General features: G+C 36.0%; 1 protein-coding gene across 2 annotated transcripts in view; it reads right to left on the bottom strand.

Moving 5' to 3' along the window:
- Positions 1-15,564, bottom strand: part of HS3ST5 (heparan sulfate-glucosamine 3-sulfotransferase 5) — a 191,193-nt gene that overhangs the window by 120,835 nt on the left and 54,794 nt on the right. Inside the window, exon 1 of one of the 2 annotated variants that reach the window (XM_038130907.1) lies at positions 4,572-5,218. The exons of the other annotated variant lie outside the window; for it this stretch is intronic. The gene's annotated coding sequence lies outside the window, so the exon portion shown is untranslated. Of the gene's footprint in view, positions 1-4,571; positions 5,219-15,564 lie in introns of those variants that run through there. 2 annotated transcript variants of the gene reach the window in all.

The following is a 15,564-nucleotide window of genomic DNA, read 5'->3' on the forward strand; positions in this document are numbered from 1 at the left end:
ACCATTGTAGGACAAAATTGCTGCTTCCATATGAAATTCATTCTAATGGAAGAGTATTCAAAATTGTCTTTTGAAGTTTAAAAAATGCCTTCATTTATGTAGAATTTGCTAATAGTATGAATTGTGATACAGAACTGGGTAGCAAAACTATTTGTTAAAACAAGTGTTGGATTTCCCTTCATGCTGTTTTAAGTGACTATTATTCTCTTAACAGTTACATATCGGATCAGGACCAATTGAGCATTAATTCTAATTCTTTCATGAGTCAGCTACCTAATCTGAAATTAGTGTCAAATGTTTTTCTAGCAACACATAAGGGTTTGTTTGAGCAGCTTCTATGTGACATCATATCCAAATAAGGCAATTCTATAACTTAACATTTTAAAATATGATCAAAAGGATGACTGGTCTTGGGAAAAAAAGCCAAACCCCAAAATACGCCCTCTTCTCCAATCTAATTCTTTCTTCTCTCATGACTATGTGGGAAGCTGTTCAAGTTTGACTCTCTAAGGAAACAAATAAAAGAATGAGATAGCTTTTTAGATCTGTCTTCTGTTGCAAGAGAAAGGAGATACAGATTTTTGATGGTATGTTTCTTCCATTATCCATATACAAAATATTGTGGTTTATGTAACAGAACATTTTATCCCTCTCTGAGACACTGCTTTGAGTGAGACACTTGAACTGCCTCTCAGCCACCAATGTAGTACTTTTCTGATATATCCATCAGATCTTAGTTGAATAAACTGAGATTGAAGGGTGTGTGTGTGTGTGTGTGTGTGTGTGTGTGTAAACCTTAAAAATGGAGTGAGGGGAGAGAGAAAGAATGAGAGATTGGCATAATGTAGTCAAGAGTGGAAAAACAGGTATCTTTCATAGATATGGTATCCAGAAGGTATCAAACTTGACTAATGGCATTTCCTTCTTTGGATTGCAAAGGCACTTGAAGCAACCTGAACATTAGTTTGTTTCATTGATATATATCCAAATAATCTCTCTACATATCTGAGAGTTTCTCAGTTTTTTTTCTCCCAGATAAATAAAGTAATTTTGACAGGACTAAGGTAGACATCACAATGCGAATGACTTAAATTGTAATAGTTGTGATGAAAATTCCGTTGCCTTTGCTGGGAACATTTTCATTGACCTTGGTGAGCTTTGACTGAGATCTAAAGAAGATTATTAAAGTATTTTGATTCAAAATCTAACTAGAATGTGGAAGATTAAAACTTGTAAAGGACAGATTTGTAGCTGCTGTAAAGTTTCATAGCTGCATTGACTTTGAGAATGTTTAAATAATTTATACTAGCAGAAGATTTGAATTAAAAAGTCACAAACAACTTTCATTTTCCTTCTATTAGTCTTCCACACTGCACATACCATATTTTGGAGAGTAAATATGAATGTATGGTCAGTACTTTGACTTTTATTTTTCTATTATCAGATCTTGGAAGATGAATAAGTTGTGTCCCTATTGATTTCCTGCTGTTTTGTATGTGGAGCGGATAATAAATCCATATCACATCAAGTGTGCTTTAGAAAAAAATGCACTCTGTATTTTAGAGCACATAATTAGGTCAAAAAGGCAGCCTGGGTAGCTGGTTTGTCTGGAATCAAAGAGAGTATCTGGAAACAAATTGAATATTGCTTGTAGACATTTTCACTGACACGATGACTGAGAATTTCAAATTTGTATATATTTTAGTAAATGCATAAGTAGTAAAGAAAGTAATTTTATTTTTGAGAGACAAAATCCAAAACTTTAGCTTGCTATGAGTTATTGGTGTAGGAAAGAAAGAGCTCTTTTTTAACTCAACAGAGAAGAAAGATTTGAGTGTGCTGGTAGGGAAAGATTATGAAGTTGGGAAGCATGCAGGTTTTTACCGGAATCATAAAATAGCTTAGATTTAAAAAGACCTATGGAGGTCACCTGGTTTGACTCCCTGCTCAAAGCAGGGCCACTGTTAGATTTAGATCTTACTTTGAATTTAGATCATGTTACTGAGGGTAATATGGTGTCAAGTTTTAAATATCATCAGAGAAGAATCCTCTCCCAGATTCCCTGGGCAGTCTCTCAATGGGCTTGACCCTTGTTACTGTAAAAGGATCAGAAAATGGCCTTCACAGTATTTAACTGAAATATCATAATTTTTATAACTCATTATGAATTATTATAACTCATGCCCTTTTGTTTTGCATCTTTCAGAGGAGCCTGGGTCCACCTTTCATTCTATCACCCTTTCCATACACCTGATGGGCTTCATCTCCTTTATCATTTAGGTGGCCATCCTCTGGACTTGCTCTACCAGGTCGACATCTTTCATGTGTTGGAGGCCCAAAACTGGACACCTTTCTCCAGGTTAAGTCTCACAAGCACCAACATGAGAGACACGGTCACTTTACTTGAGTGACTGCAAATAACTTGGTAATAGAGTTTCGCCTTCATTGCTGCAACAGCACAGAGCTGGCTCAAGCAGCTCATTGCTGACCATCCTCAAAAATAACCCAGGGCCAATCTTTTAAGTGTCAGGGGCTGAATTTTAGGATGGTCCTTCCAGGTTCATTAGATATGGCTGAGTAAATATCTTCCCAGGTTCCAGCTTGCTCTCTAGTCAGACTTTTTGCTTGTGGAGGAGCTGTTGTTAAAAAGAAGGGTGAAAAAAAGATTGTCTATTGAAAAATTGTCTATTCCTGAATTTGCTTAGCTGCTGTTTCAGCTTTTGTTGTGCAGGTTTAAAAAAAGATAGGTGTTGAAATGCCTTTGAGATACACCTATAAATAATGTGGAAGGTTAGACATTAAAACAACCATGGATTATTAATTGTGCAATAAACTGTTTTATTATCCACCGTATGGGTCATGAGGTTTCTCAAAGGGACAGGGAAAAGGAAACGTATTGTCAGTAACCTGTTCAGGATACTTATACAGGCACTGGAACTTGGACGAGCACTGATATTAATAAAGAAAAACATTGGAAGTACACATTGCATCGCACCTGTACATGCTACATAAGGCTAAGTAATTAAAATTATTTTTTTCATTTCTATTAAGTGTTCACATCACATCCAAGTAACATTGAGTTCCTTCACCTGTGTATGGTGAGATAAAAACATTTCTTTCCGATAGGACTGCTGCCTCTGTTATCTGTGCCTTTGTCACCTTGAGACAAGGCTGCCGAAACACAGCCTGTATGAAATCATGTATTTGCGAGACCATTTTGAAGCTAAAACAAGTTATGAGTGCCATTTCCTGAATATTATGGAGCAAATCCTAATGTGAACACACAATTATAACAGCTCAAAAAATACACTGGCTGTTAATTTAAGAGATGCATTTGAACTTCTAATGTCTTTATTATTTAGATCTAGGTAAACTGTGTCTCTGTAAATTGTGAGTATATCTAGGACAGTGTGAGTCAGTTAAAGCTGAACTGTATATCAGCAACATTTGTATTTAGAACTGCTCAGTCTTGGACTCTATTCAGTTTGGTTTTTTTACCCCACAAAATTATGCAGTTTTTTTAAACTGTGGAAATATTATCATAGGCATAATTTATGTCACACATAGAGAACTTTTTACCAAGCCAATCTATTCAATGTGGCGATGACCTATGCAATTGTTTTTCTACATTTTTTTAATAAATAATGACTTAAAAAAAATCTTTCTTTATAAATCTTTAAACTCTGTTAGATTCTAAATGACAATGAGAGTGATCTAGTCAAGTCAGGAATGCCTCTGGTTTACACACAAATGTTTGCAAACCTATGGCTTGTAGACCTACAGGTAGACCACAGTGGAAAGCAGGGTGAAATTCATAACCTGATCTGAAGATCATTGAACTTCTCATTTCAAATCTTTGAAGCTGTCTAGTTCAAGAGACCTTAGACTGGTTTTATAGAGGAGATTGTTTCTAAAAACCAAATCTTTGCACTAAGATACTTGGAAGGGGAAACAGCATATTTAAGAAATGCACTGTGTGCATCATCTTTCTAATGTGTCCCAGCCATCTGAGCTATGACAAATATCAGCAGAAGACTATTTATAATACTATTTCTTTGTTGGAGCATTTTAGTATTACTAGAATCACTTTGGGCTCTCCATGCATAGAGGTCACTGATGCAGAAGAGTCTCAGGGAACAAACACCCCTCCTGACAGCTCCCAGCAGGCAGCTGCTCAAAGGACAGGGAAAAGAATGGAAAGTAAAGTACTTTGACTCCAACAGGCTACTCTTAACATTGATATAAATTATTAAAGCTGGAGGTGGCCCTTGAGAATTGGAAGACTAAACTGGGTTTTTGTAAGTTCCCACTGTTTCACTTCCCACAGAAGAAAGAGGAGATTTCAATGAATCTCATTCCCATCACCAGTTAAAATTTTTACTGCTTCAGTCTTTACCTGGACACCTTTTAAAAACACAACAACATTTCAAAAAATGGTATAAAAATTAGTTGCTGCAGTAGGTAAAAGAAAGTTTTCATAAGAAAGCACAAATCTAGCCTATTTTACAAACTTTCTAATCTCAAGACAATGTTGCTATACTATAACAACAATTTTAAATAGAATTACTTACCTTCTAAGTCTTTTGTTCCTCGTTTTACTGTGTGAGCCTCTCAATGCAAGTACACAGCAATTAAGCATCAGCATTTTCCATTCTGCTCATCTGACAACAACACACCTGGTCTAAAATCTGTAAACCCAGTCACCCACCCACCCCACTGTCTCGCCTGAGCTGAGTCACAAGAATTCAAACCTGTCTTTTTTTTGCATCAGCAGCAGACGGACTATATCGATGGAAACAAACAGCTGTTGATTTGTCACTGACCCCAGGGAGAATACAGAGAAATTTGATTCAGTCTCTATAGTCTCCTGACTCTGAAACCTTGTTAAAGATTTGCACAGATGCATATTACATAATCTCTTGGGTAGGGCATGGGTTTGCAAGATCATTTTTTAAGATGTTCCAAGCTTTGGCCAAAGATAAAATGTACTGAGGAGATCTGTTCTTTAACTTCAAATTAGTAATTAGTGTTGCTGTTTACAAACACTCCATGCATGGTCTTCTTTAAAACAGCAGAAGGGAAAGCTGTGAAAACAGAAACTGACTAGGCTGAACACACTATCTACGGAACTCTAGGCTTAATAATACTGGGCATCTTTGAGCCCTCAGTAAAATGTGTGGATATTGAGATTCTCTAGTGCAAGGTCCATGAATTTGGTCTTTTGTTGCTTATTTCTGCCCTCCTCCCCCCCCCCCCCCCCCGCCTTTGTTTGGCTTTTGTTTGTTAGTTTGTGTTTTTGTTTGGTTGGTTTGGTAATTCTATATTACACTTTGGGATATTTTAGTAGTAAGCACATGTTATTTTATTGGTGGTGAACTAATTCCAATAACATTTTAAAATATGAAACCTCTCTTTTTAATCATTTCCAAGCTGCTTTAAGCATAATTTCAAATGAAATAAGGAACTGCTTTCTCCTCTTAGAGACTGTTACATAGACCAGCACCAGTGATATCTTACCCCTTAATTTATGCCTTACTCAGTACTCTCTGGTTTGATGCCTTTCTCAGCTGTGAGGTTTTCACTTGTCCAACAGATCACACAACACCTGAAATCCAATGTACCCAGAAAACAAACCTACTAGAAAATGTAGCTCTTGGAGCGCAGAATCCAACAAAATTTATTTCAAGTGGCACACAGAGATATAGCTGAGAACTGCTAATTTTCTAATGTGTAAAACTTTGAATACTGTTTTCCTGCTAAATGTAACTGGATAACCTAACTTTATTTAAAGACCAATAGGGTAAAACTCTTCCTATGGGGAGGACAGGTGGCTAGAGGTAATTACAATTCCAAAACTTTACAAACCCCAGAATACTTAAAAAGTTTTGGACTTCAATTCCCGCAATGATTAGGGAAAAAAATTGACCAGAATAGTAGGGATTACTATTCGTAGAGACACTGACTGTTGTTCATGGCTTTAGGAGAAATCAAGGACCTACAACAATCTCTGCAATGCACAGTTTGCTCTACTCTCTTTCATAGGAAGAAAAGTGCAATTTACTTCAGAATTAGTGACTCCTTATCATAACTATTTTCTTGCTTTGCTTTCCATATAGAAGTAAAACCTGCCCAAGTAATTTCTATGAGTATGCTATGAACCCAGGGCACCAACAGTTGTAGAAAAGACTTTGTCTGTGTAATTGTATGTATCTTTTAGAAATTAATTGCCAAACAAATAAATGGGTAATTTTCCAGATACAACTAGAAAACTGAAATGTATGCTCTGCCTCACAGACTGTATTTTGACCATGCAGTGGATTTTATATAAAAGACTAAAAGTTTAATATTCTTTTATCTCTGTTTCAGTCAAAGGAGAAGAATGTTGTAGAAGAACGGAAGAAGACAAAATTCTTCCTTTAGTCAATACTTGCCAAAAAATGAGATAATGCAGTACAGACAGCAAAACATGGTTTACCCTTTTACAAACTAAAATAAATGCTTATTGCTTTAGGCTATAGGTAATATAATTTAAATCTCATTTGTATATAGCAAATTAAATAAGTTCTAACAAGTAAACAGGATGAATAGGAAAGTCAGATATTTCCTCATGGGATTTGCCTTACTTTTCTGCTCCATTTTCCCCTGTTAGTCCTTGTGATATAACCACCACACAGAACAATCTGTCTTTCACATGCCACTGTGAATTTTTACATTTTCATTTTATTTCATGATTAATTCCAATGTTTTTTATGAGTTTGATTAGCAGGTAATGGTAGAGTAAACATAGCTTGCTAATGAGTATACAACTGACAAATACATAAAAATAAGGCATTCCAGTTTTGTTTCCTTGCTTGTTTTTCCTAAGAACAATGTTTGTAAAGTTAAAGGAAAATTTAAAAGAAAAAGCGTACCTCCAATGAATCATCCCAAACAGATGATTCGTCTTTTAGATGATGAAAGAAATTTTCTGCTGCCACCAATACATTGGCTCAACTCATTATTCTGACTTGTACTTTATGTCATCAGAGATATCAAGATATTATAGAAATGACTTTAGAGATTAGGCTGAAAAAAAAGAGTGGGGAAACTTGGTCAGATTTTGATGTTGCTGGACTTTGACTGCATCAACAACAAATCAATTATATGGTCCAAGATGGATCTAAAATCTGCAAAGCCTTCATTTAAATTACTTGCATCTCATCTCTAGAGAGTGACCTTATATTACTCAACATATTTGACCTTCCATATTAGTCAAATCTTTGACCTTCCAAGAACTGTCTACTAGTAAGTTTTCTCTCCTTTTTAAGTTCAGCTTTTGCTTGTCAACTGTATTACAAATAATTTTTTTTTCTGAGAGTGAGAGGCTTTTGTGTTCCTAGCTCTCTTTACAGTGTCTCTGTGGTTTTGCTTTGCTCCCACATTTTTTTGTGGTAATACAATCTATTTTTCCCTTTCCTTATTTCTTCTGCTTATCTGGCAGTCATTAAACAGCATTGGATTTATCCATACTTGTCTCTTGTTCTATTTCCATAAGAATGGAACAATTTGAACCTATACTTTTAAAATTACATGTTGAAAGCTGCCTGTTCCACCTCCCTCCCTTGCCATTAAGCTCACTTCTCAAATCTCGGTGTTTGCTCACTGCCTGCTCATTTGTTGTTTGTTATTCTGCTCTCTGGGCTCTTTTCTGAAAAACTGTGAACTCTGTCAATCCACTGTCATTCTCATTCATGTCGTCTTCAGCCCATGGAGTAGCAGAGAATATCCTTCTGTTGGCTGGAATCTGTCCAGAAAAAGGTCTCCCTCAAATATTTTCTTGAAGTTTTGTACTGAAGTCTTCTCAGAGACACATTCTTAGAAACTGCTGGACATCATATCCCTGCAGCACTTTCTACCCACAGTGAAAACCCTCAATTGCCAGTGGGTAATTCTGCCACATACTTATAAAAAATACTCTCAAAATGTTTTATCCATCTGAAGTCAAAATGTGATGTACTAAGCAAAGAATATATCCCTTTTTCTACTGTCTGTACTTGGGCAAACAAATCTTTATTGCAATTTTATGCAATTTAAATTAAAAGGGGTAATTGGTATGTGTCTCTTGTACAAATCACATTTTGTACATTTTACATCACATTTTGTTATTTTAATGTGGCTCCTAGCTCTTTTTCCTTTATTCCTACATTATCTGTCCTAGTATATTTTTATGTATCTTTGAATTTCAGTAAACTGAACTATTATCATCCTTCATGCTCCTCTTATGAATGCATTCTCATTAAATTTTTCTTTCCTGCATTTTGTTTTTACCTTTAGGCTTCCATTCCTCATGTACTCTGTCCTTTAACCTGTAAACGTCTTTTCAAAAGCCTTGTGAAAATGTTCTTTTTTTCTTTTTCTTCTCTGCCCCACTGCTCCTGGGACTTCATCTCAAATAAGGCCAACTAAAGTCCCCTGAGTAGCGTCCTCTGTGCAGCCACACACCAGTCTGGAGTTTCCAGGACACATCCAGTCTGCAAGTGTCTGCATATCATTAGATTATATGTTGGCTTTTACATATTTCAACAGATCTAGGTTTTTATGCCCCTTAATGTGGAAGCTTGTCACTTTCCCTTTCAGATTATTTCCATTAGTTGACTTCTCTCAGAAAAAATATCAGTTTTCTGCCCTGCTGAAATATTTGATTTCTGAGACAAGATAAAGTGTAATCCCTTGTAGATTGATTTTAATATACTCCATAGTTGGAATGCTCTCATATTTTTACACACTATACAACCATTTCAACCACTTTTGCATCCTTTTATGACCTTTAAATTTGATTATATTTTTGGGGTTTTTTTGGGCATTTTCACAGTCTTCTGAACTCTGAGATAATCCAAACAATACATTTTATTGGAAGATCCAAAGTCAACTGAGTAGTCATTGGATCATCAATAAAAAAATAATTAGTGTTACTAGGCTTAGTATTGATTGTTTGAAATGCCAAAGTATATGCACATTCTAAAACTAACACATGCAATATGGTCATCATAAATTATGATGAGAATTCCCAGAAACAGTAGCAAAGTTTTGGTGGTTTTAATGTGATTTTTCCATCCCCTAACAAGATTCCAGCAATAACTAGCACTTTAAAGATGGGGGTTTTTTAAAAGCATAGACCAAATTCTGAGGTCTTGTACTGGTTTGAAGAAGAAATACTGAGTTCAGAGGCTGGTTCATCACTACATTTGTAATGTTAGATACTGTATCTAACTGTACTGAGAGATTTCTTGTATCACCCAAAATTTAAAGACAATTAAATACTGAGTTATGTGTGAAAGTCTAGAGTAGGTATTACTAATAACCAGAACCAGAAAAGACTCTAAGATTTCTTAATTCTGTAAATATTCTTACTTGTATTCCTAATTTTCAGACTGCTGTGAGTTTGTTTGTTTGTTTAATTTCATCTATATTGTAAACTATTTGTAAAGACCAAACACATCAACCAGTTTGAATGAGTAAATTAAAACATGCATTTTCTTCAAATTGTTTTCATTTAAAAATTGTATCTTTCCCTACATAGCTCTTTATCTTGATACAACTTTGAAAATACAGATATCAGAGAGAGTATCTGACTAATTACAGGGATTCTGATCACTTTTCCTCAGAATCTTATCCCAGCCCAGTGAGGAGACTCTGCTATGCCTTCCTTTCTCAACAACTGTGTGCAGTGCAGTGACTGACGCCAGGAAAAGACCACCTCCCTGAGTTAAATACACAAGAAACAGACCAAGAACTTGTTGAAGATGGATCTTAATCACAGAAAGGCCCTCTTCTCTCATTTAGCATAGCAGAGTCTTGTTGCAGATCTTGTAATGGGTAATGTAAAATGGACTGCTTTGTAAGTAGCAACTTTTCTCTGTACCACTACAAGAAGTACTAAACTAAAATTGAATAAATAATATTAAATTAACTGTTATTTTTTCCAGTTTTCAATCCTGTTTCAGTGTCTTCTGTTGTCATTATTTTTTCTGTTCAGAACTCTTTTTGGCTTTCAGTTTAAAATAGCAAGGATCAACTTGTGTTAAAATTATAAACAGCACACTTTTTGTCAGTCTTCATGACTACATAAATTATTGAATCCAATCTCTGTAGTGGTGCAGCTTTCTAGTTTACTCTTATTTCTCACTAAATCTCAGTTGGCAATTGTAAATAATTCTTCTCTTTAACATTCTTCTCTTCTCTCTGTCATACATGTGCAATGGCATGTTGACATAAGATATATATATATAATACACATAAATCCTTTCTTGTACTTAGCTATTGCTGTTAAATTTTCTGGTTCAATCTAATTGACATTCAAAAGAGCAGTCTAAAAAGATATGTTAAACACTACATGAATCATCTTTTAAAAGTGTTCACTGTACCCAAAACAATAACTGCTGTATATCATGCTGTGGGCTGAAAATGACAAATACTTTGTTATTGTTCTTTTTTCAGGCTCAGAATAATTAGTAGTTAATTAGATTTAAAAAGAAGGTTCAAAGATTTCTTCCAGATACAGATAACAAAAAAAAAAAAAGAAAAAATTAAAAGAATAGAGTATAATTCTAAAGGTCCTCCACAAATTATAGCTGTCACCTTGAATTTTGGATGAAGCATTAAGAAAAACTCAATCAGATTTGATGGCAAAATAAAGAAAAAAGTATTTTAGCCAGCCTTTTGTATACTGATACACACTCAGATTTCAGAAAATCAACCTAACTAAAAAAATGCAGGTGTTGTATATCTGTTCAATATCTAAGGAAATTTATACTGTCATATGATTGATATTTTACAGTAGAAGATGTAAATTAGAGACAATATATCAGTACTCTTTGGTTGTGCAGATTAAATAGGAATCCACTTTTATTAGCAAGCAATCACAATGCCTACAGTTGACTTCTGCACTTGTTCCAACAATCCTGATGCAGCAATTAAGAAGGGATCTTACTGATCAGCAACACTGAAAGTAACATTTCTCTTCAAATAGACCATGAAGAGTAGTTTGCAAAAGCAACAGTGACATACACTTGCCTTGAAGGATAAACCTTCAAAATTTATAAATAGTTATTAAAAACAAGAATGTTTCTTAGAAGGAATGTTCTTGTATTGATTAATGTTTTTAGGACATATAATAATAATTGAGTCATTGGAACAGCTTGTTGCTTTAAGGGTAAAATTCAAACTTTGAATTTAGTCAGAATAATATGACAATCCTAAGCAGAAGTGGACATTTTTTCTGAAAGTTAAAAGCTGACTGAGGTATTTTAAATGAGCAATTCTTCACTACAGAAAAATTGTGTTTGTTTCAGTATAAATCCGACTGGAAAAAATACTATAGAATATACAACTAGATTTGAAAAGGATTTTTTTTCTTACTTCCCAATGCAATATTACCATAGAAAAATATAATATAAGTACAGATTCTTTTTTGTAAATTCAGAAAAAAGTCTGCATTATCAATATTTCAACAAGCTATATTTTTTTAATCTTATTGTATGTATAATTAGTCTTATATAAGGCAATAACTCTGTAGGATAAGCAAACTTTAATACCAATCCAATTTTAACAAAATCTTCAAAGGGGAGAAAGAGTAAATCAGTGACTATGGCCAGCTATTTTTTTTCAAATGTACAATCCACTTTTCCCAAGCTGGAAAACAAATGTGAAGTATCAGCCACATAAATAATGACCATAACCTTTTGCTGTTGAGGCTGCCAACATGGAGCCAAATAGTAGGAAGAAAAGAGCACTTCATTAATCATTCATGCAAGATTACAGCTAACATAAAATTATATGTATCCTCTGGTATATGCATTTCTTTTGTTTTGGTTAAAATTAAGTAATCTAAACACCTGGACAGGGGTTATGGTTCCAGATGTTTAGGAATATATGAAAAAAAACTCTAGAGTACTATTGAAGAAAAGAACTGAAAAATGGAATTGAAGTAAAATGAGGATTTCCAGTGTTGGTCTCTGCAAACTCTCTTTTTAGCACAACAAACTGTTTAAGAGCTCCAGCATCAAAGTCCAGGTCTAGCTTTCTAAGGCATTCTTACAGTAGGATGCTTTAATAACACTCTGGTTGAGATCTTCTTCTTGGCACTTGTCCTTTTCTGATGACTTGGGTTGGTTCTCCTCTCTCTAAATAGGTCTAACAGGATGAGGGAGGCTACCCACCTATCAAGACCCCAAGTGGAGAGCAAGGGTATGCTGACCTTATCTCAGGGACAGTTTTGGGTTTTTTTGTTTGTTTGTTTGTTTGTTTGTTTTTTCAAACACTGCTGTATATTTCTTATGTTCTGTTTTTTTTCTTGGACTGTATTTTGATTTCACCTGTTTTGCAGTCAGTTTGTTTCTATGAGATTTAAAGGGAAAATGAAGATCATTCTATTGATTAAAATAATGATCCTTTATAGAGTCCTTTTTTCCAGTGTGAATACTTATTAACAGTGCTGAGTTTACTTGAATTCAATGGGTCTGGTCAAACAAATGAGAACAGAGCATGACTAAACTAGACTGCAACCCCAGCAGCCACAGCTTTACAAGTCCTGAGGTTTTGCTTGTGAAAAGCCATGCAGATGAGATAGCATCCTTGGCACATGCTTTACCTAGCACAAGGAATGAATAGCATCTTGATATTTCCTATGGTGTAAGGGACTTTAAACCCCTCTAATGGGACAGCTACACACAATGACAGTGCAGTTTCCTTCTCCTGCTCCCACCTATGGCAGAGATTCAGCTGCTGCTGCTCATCTGACAGTTCTCTGAACCAGGGCAGCCCATCATCCCAGCAAAAAGGGCAAGTACATTTTTGCCAGGGTACTGAGGATAGTAAAAACACTGGAAGGCTGGAGGCACACCAGAAGTCATCCAAGGGAGGGGGCAAGACAAGTGAACAAGGGGGCAAGGAGTGACTGAGGCTGGGCAAAAGAGCGGGAAAACAGAGCAAGCAGATAGTTTGGGAACCACACCTTTGACGATGTCTATGTCATTACACTGCTTCAGCTCCATCATCTTTCTGCCATCTTCCATCCATCATGATATTACCTCCTGACTACTTTCTACTTTAAATTCAACTTCTGATCAGGAACCCACTGGGAACAGGAAAGCAAGTAAGGAGATGATCCTGTGATGATGGCCTGCAGACTGTGGTTTAACATTAACTGTGCCATTTTTAACAGCCCAAACACAATTCATCTTTTCTACATTTAGCCATTCATTCTAGTTGCCCCTAGGAGATTTGTCTCCTCTCAGTTATGCTGATTTAGCTCTTCACATGGCTGACCTCTAAACTGGACTTGCAAAACGAAGCACTCAAAAAAAAAAAAAAGTCTAGTCTTTAAATAAAAACATGCCATTTCATCAGTCTGATTTATAGTCTGAGCAAAAAAGTGCAGAATTGGCATAAATAAATGTCAGGGCTCAAAGGGAGGCAGGAATGTATGGCCACTTGCGGGGAGGGAGGGAGACATCTTACACATGATGTGCTCCTGACAGAATAGGAGCATGAAGAAACTGCAGGCTTAATTCAGGCATTAGTTTAGACTTGTGAATGGTGTAGACAGGCGGCAGATTAGACCACTTAGGGAGTTTGTGCAGTTTTCTTTGGTGAAGGTTTCTAAGAACAGATTAGACATGAGCCTGTCAGGATGTGCACAGTTTATCTGAGCTTGGGAGTTTGGGTACTATAGCTTTGTTTTCTGCTAGCTGGTGGAATGTTCTGAAGTATTGTCAATGTCTGGTTTTATCTATTTCCCAGAACATCTTCAAAATAAAATAAAAAAAAAACATATATAGCTTTGTTGGAAGTAGCAAAAATGTGTTAGAATGTTTCATTTTTTATGGATCCTGTATCTCCATGAAGACTTCTTTTAACGAAGGGATAATAAAACCATTAAGCAAGAGCTTCTTAAAGCAAAAGAATCTAAAATGTTTTTAACTTGAACATCCACATTTATGTGTACTTTGCTTATGTCAATGTCAGTAGTACTGAATTGTAGAAACTCATTGTAATTAAGCAGGCAATTTGCTATAAGCTGTCAAACAGCAGCTTTACAGAGCTGAGTGCACTGCAAATGTTAGGTGTTACACTGGTGATCACTCCAGATGGCTTGGAGCTGAATTACAGGGCAAAGTGGAGACAGGCAGCTCTTGAAAAATCAAGGTACTTTGGAGACTCAAAGATATCCATATTTGAAATACTAAAAATGAATGCCATAGGATAGGACAGTTAGACATTTTAATGTTTCATCCAGAGAGGTTTGAGCTAATTTGAGTGCACACTCCACCTTTCACAGCTGTCATATAGGAGATAATAAAGCAGATGACAATGCCTTGTTTGAAAAGTTAAACCTTTTCCAGTTAGATGTTTTCCTTAGAGACCAAATCTTTAGGTATTCATCTATATATATATATATATATATATTTTTTTTTTTTTTTTTTTTTTTAACAGAAGCTATTTAGGCATGTGGAAATAGAATGATGGTACATCAGGGGATGTTCAGATTGGGTGTGAGAAAAAGGTTTTCCACTGAGAGGCTGGTGAGTCACTGGAACAGACTCCCCAGGGAAGTCACAGCACAAGCCTGTCAGAGTTCAAGGAGTATCTTCTGGATGCTGTTACTCATATGGTTTAGTTTTAAGGAGTCCTTTGAGGAACAGTTAGTTGGACTCCATGATCCTAGCTGGATCCCTTCCAGCCTGAGATACTCTATGATTCTATGATTATTATACAAGTAAAACTGGCCTGGTCACTTCAGGCTGCTTTGAATTGTTAAAACACTGTTTCAGGAATGCTAGGTGTTTAGGAGTCATATATGAATGTCTTTTTCCATATAAATATTGGATGTGATTTCATGTCCTTATAGATATTAATAACACAAACACAAAAATAAATTGGATGTTAATGATAAATTAGGTGATGCAAAATAAACACTCTCCTGATTTTACAACTGCGCAAGCTTCCTCATGCTCTATTTTTCATCTTGCTTATATCTTGTCTAAAAATACAGACTTTCATTTGCAGTATCATGTTTTGTTTACTGAAACAGTTTGTACTAAGTTAGAGACTGAAGAGATGAAAGCCAAAAGGAAAAAGATTCATAAAGACAAAAAGCCTGGATACTACTCCTCAGGTGTTAGATGCCAAGGAGAGGGAAAAAAATGACAGAGGAAGTGGCGGAAGGAAGTGGCGGAAGGAAGGAAGTGGCAGAAGGAAGGAAGTGGCGGAAGGAAGGAAGTGGCAGAAGGAAGGAAGGAAGGAAGGAAGTGGCGGAAGGAAGGAAGGAAGGAAGTGGCGGAAGGAAGGAAGGAAGGAAGGAAGGAAGTGGCGGAAGGAAGGAAGGAAGGAAGGAAGGAAGGAAGGAAGTGGCGGAAGGAAGGAAGTGGCGGAAGGAAGGAAGTGGCGGAAGGAAGTGGCGGAAGGAAGGAAGGAAGGAAGGAAGGAAGGAAGGAAGGAAGGAAGGAAGGAAGGAAGGAAGGAAGGAAGGAAGGAAGGAAGGAAGGAAGGAAGGAAGGAAGGAAGGAAGGAAGGAAGGAAAAGAGA

Source organism: Motacilla alba, chromosome 3 (assembly GCF_015832195.1).
Source record: "Motacilla alba alba isolate MOTALB_02 chromosome 3, Motacilla_alba_V1.0_pri, whole genome shotgun sequence".
In the NCBI taxonomy this organism is placed as follows: domain Eukaryota; kingdom Metazoa; phylum Chordata; class Aves; order Passeriformes; family Motacillidae; genus Motacilla; species Motacilla alba.